The sequence below is a fragment of the Glycine max genome, chromosome 10 (genome assembly GCF_000004515.6).
Source record: "Glycine max cultivar Williams 82 chromosome 10, Glycine_max_v4.0, whole genome shotgun sequence".
Taxonomy (NCBI): domain Eukaryota; kingdom Viridiplantae; phylum Streptophyta; class Magnoliopsida; order Fabales; family Fabaceae; genus Glycine; species Glycine max.
Window position 1 is genome coordinate 49,206,477 of NC_038246.2, and position 4,667 is coordinate 49,211,143.

Below are 4,667 nucleotides of genomic sequence, written 5' to 3' on the forward strand. Positions count from 1 at the left end.
CAACAGCGTGGGATCGTTCGGTCTTAATCTAAAAGGCAAAGCGTGACTCGATTGTGGCTCTCTGAGTAATACACTTTTGCACACTGATGTTAACGTTTCTTATCATTTTTAGCTATTGTTATTAATTGTCACCCACCAGTTCAATGAATTTGAACGATCGACCCATTGAAAGAGTCTTCCTTACCTAATTTTTTAAGAATCTTCCGGACTCTCCTTGTTCCACTAATTGATTGGGCAAATGGATTTGCATCATAATACTTCCTGAAGCTTCGTAGCAAGTATTGCATTATCATATTCTTCTAAACCTTAGGTTAAGCGTATAGTTACATTTATTTTTTCATTTAAAATATTGAATATATTGTCCTTGTTACAATGCCAACTCACTACTCTTGCCAGCCACCTTGAAAGCAACAATTTCTCAATATAATGTCCTTGTCATTGTTAATTGCTTTCTCTGTTGCCATGGTCTTCACCCCAAATTCTTTCTCGACTCTTCTCTGCATTCCATTATTCTATGTACCTTTGAGGCATTCTGTAGATTTATTTTTGCAACATTCTTACCTTCCTCCATTTGGCTGTGTCTGCTATTATAGAGTAGAGTGTGATTTTGAATTCTTTACTTATCTCTTCAAAGCACTTTTTCTGTAGCCAAGGGTCAGTACATATCAAAAGAGCATGTCAAGGTCAAGCACAAAAAAGTAATGAAGAGAACTTGATAGGTATGCCGTTGTACCTAAACTAGATTTGCGATTTCAAAATTCATATAAGATTAGCTCAATCAAGATATTTTGGGAGCCATGGCGTACCATCATGCATAACATAGTGTTAATTATATTATGACATATTTAAACCAATACATAAATTAGTTTGTTAGAAATTTATGTTTTAAATTTGTTTTTTTTAATTGTCATAATAATTTTTTTTTCTGACTAAATTATCATAATATTAATGATATGTAAACACATAAAGTAATTATATAGAGTAGTTATTATGCGTTAATTAAGAAGTTGATATAAATGACATCTATGCATGTACGACATTAATTATCCGAGTATTTTATAGTATATTTTATGGAAATTGATATTCTTGTATTGAATTTTTAGGTTAAATTATCTTTTTTGTCGTTTATGCTTGCTTAGTTTCCGTTTAATTTTTTATTTTATGTTTTTCTTCCTTAGTTTGCTCTTTTTTTTTAATTTTAATTTAGTCATCAGTCAAATTATTGATTTTAATGCAGCAGTTTTATTGTCACGACATTAGCTATTCAAAGAGTAGTTTACAGTAGTACTTACTTAATTTTAATGCATTATAATTGTTATAGTACCGTGTCATGCTTATTCACCCCCTTTCCAGCATTTAACTTACCTAAACAACAACAGCAATAATAAAAAAAAAAACACATTAAATTCATAACATTAATAATCTAACTAATGATAAATTTTTTTTTGGATAAAACTACTAATAAAATAACTCAAATATATATAAAAAAACGCACCACACTAAGACATTTAGTTAATAACTAAAAAATGAATAAAAGCTAATTTACAATAATAAAAGACATTCTTAAGCCCCAGATATGACTATAATTTCTAACCTATGTTTTGTGGATATATGTTGCATTATTAAATGATGCGAAAATGCGCCATTTTTAAAATAACTTTTATTTTTGTTAATGTTAGGATTTGAATACTGATTTCCAAGAAACTAAAATTGAAAATCTTCAATTGAGAAAAAAAATGAGTTTTCCTAACAAGCATCTTAAGGAATTTTACTTGCAAAATCAATAAATAGTAAGTTTTAACAGAAAATTATGGTAGAAATAAATAGAAAACCATTTCTCAAAAAATGTTTTAAATTTATTAATCAACATTTTAAAGACACTTTATGTATGAGCATTATATATATATATATATATATTCATTATTTACTAGCTTCTATATTTTTGTGTAAAAAATATGTTGTTTTTAAATATTTTTTCTACTTTTGCTTATTTAAAAATCAACCTAAGAGCAACTTGAGCTAGCCTTACAACTCATTTCGGTTTTATTATGTACAATGTCCATTTTTCTTACGGACATTATTGATCCCCTTTTCGATCCGTCTTTGTTGGAAGGGTTATATCATATTCCTACACAAGCCTAGTTTAGTATAAATTTTGAATCATATTGAAAACTATAATGTCTAGTAATTGGTCTAATTGTTCGGACTGCCATATAAGATGGGACTTGTTGTCTGCTAGAAGATATGCCTATGCAAATTATCCCTTACCAGCACTCAAAACTTTTTTTTTCTTCTTATAATAGCACTGAAAACTTATAAATGAGTTTACTATAAATCTTTATATGTATGTGAAGTTGTCAGCCTGCTAATATTTTTAAAAAATATTTTGAATCCATCATAAATTAATAAATTTTATTTTAGGTTCCTAATTAGATTTTTAATTACATGGAATCTTTAATAAAATAAAACTATTATTATTAATCCTTATTATTTTATTTTAGTGATTCTAATATTGTATTTCATTTGAGTCCTAAAATATGTACATAACTTATTATTAGTCTATATCAAATATTTTTCAAATGAACTAATATAAAATAAATAAAATATTGTAAGGACTAAAAAATATATATTAGATAAAAGATTAAAACAAAATAATAAAGATAACAATTTTTATTTTATTTTATCGGGAATTTGACACCAAACTTTTGTTACCAAAAACTTAAAATAAAATTCATTATTTTATGAGAAATTCAAGACATATTTAAACCTAAAAAGAATATTTTTTTGTAGTTAGATTTTAATTTGTCTGAAAACACACCTTGCATGTAATGATCACTTTGAGACTGATAGTGAAAAAAATTTGTATTTTTTCTTTCTAATTTTTTCAAAAACAATTTGGTGAATTTTACTTCCAATTTTTCAATTTGGCACATCTTATCCTTCACTTTTAAGAAAATTAAAAATTTTACCCACCATCACTTTAATAGTTTAATCATATTCCTTTCTCATATTTTATTAGTGTTTTTTAGTAGAATAATTGAACTTCTAACATTTCATCCTTCTTTCAGATCAATCCTATAATTACTCAGACACTAGTAAATTATACATTGATCTCTAAAAAAATCAATTTTCACACTTTGAAGTTTTATGTTGATAGTAATCCTATCTCACCCCGAGTAGAATTAGCTTAGGTAGATAATTGTGATTAAAAAAAATTCAATTCCCACACTTTGAAACTTAGTTGGCCTCCTTTTACTGTTTTTTTTTTTCAGAAAAAATATATATTGAAGGAGAAAGAGAAGTGGAGACCTTCTAAACGTTGACAGTGGATTAACAAAAAAGAAATTAAAACGTAATGATCATTCATTTATTCTCTGATTGCTCTAAAACATGTGGTTGCTTCGTGTCTGTTGCCCAGACTTGTTTAAAGCCACTAAAAGTGTGGTCGGTAGATACGCGGATCTCATTGGACGGTGTGGATTGGATTTGGGTCAATGCGAAAGAGTTTCATATACACTTCATTAATTTAATTTAATTACGGAAAATAATTAAGAGATACTAGAAAAATGTATTTAATAAATCAAAAACAAAAAAAAAAATCACGTGAAAGCGTTATCTATGTATCTCTGTAATTTTTAATAATTTATTAATTAGCTATTCTTAAGATAGCCCTTAGCTAGACTTTTTAATTATTTGGTTTTGTCAGTTTATTATTAGCTCTAAAACCTTAATAATTGTGTTTAGTCTTTTAACACCATTGTGGTTATAGTCTGAACACAAGTCACCGACCCACCGCAGATCATGCAAAATCTGTGTGTTGCAAATCTTGGTGACATAATTTCGTTTGGCCCTCTCTTGTTTAGCTATCAATTCCTCGCTTTATCTTAATTAATATACATATTTTAATTAACCTGTTCATTAATTGAGTTAGATACATCATACATTAATTCACGCCACAAGATTAAAGTTGGCAAAGAGATTCTTTTCATTTTCAATCACAACCAGCCGAACACGCCCTTAAATTAATGCAAATTGGAGTCACAAAATTAATAGACAAACATTATTAATTAGTCTCTGACAAATCATAGTTAATTACTGTACAACTTTTCCCATAAATACCCTAATCTTATTGTTTTGTGTTACATTTGTTATTTAAATCTTCTATTGCATAACTCAGGCATATGGATTGCCTAGTTGGTTTAAGTACATTCCATGTTCGTTACCACCCATGGTGCAGCATGTTCCTCAACTTGGTTAATAATATGTGAATAGGTCTATGGGGACAAACATATCACAAATTGGTGGAAAATATCTGCACCCCCAACCCCCCAATATTATACTTAAATATTTATAAAAGAGTAAAATAAAAAGGGAAAAGTAAAAAAATATTTTAAGTTAATTTTAATTTATAAAAAATATCATTTCATTTGTTAAAAAATTAATTGTAATTTATATATAATTTAATTTAAACTTATAAGAATAGTTTATTTTACATTTCCTTTATATATATTGATGTGATGGGAAGTGTGAATATATATATATATATATATATATATATATATATATATATATATATATATATATATATATATATAATTCTACTCAAATTGACAATATATACAATATGATTGGATTAATTCTTTTAATAATGCTTTTCTCATATAAGT

The 4,667-nt window shown here is 26.9% G+C and overlaps 1 long non-coding RNA gene across 1 annotated transcript; it reads left to right on the forward strand.

Moving 5' to 3' along the window:
* The first annotated feature begins 406 nt into the window (after positions 1 to 406).
* Positions 407 to 3,671, forward strand: LOC121172911 (uncharacterized). Its single transcript, XR_005886770.1, has 2 exons — positions 407 to 719; positions 3,273 to 3,671. It is a non-coding gene; the product is annotated as an uncharacterized lncRNA (long non-coding RNA).
* The last annotated feature ends 996 nt before the right edge of the window (positions 3,672 to 4,667 follow it).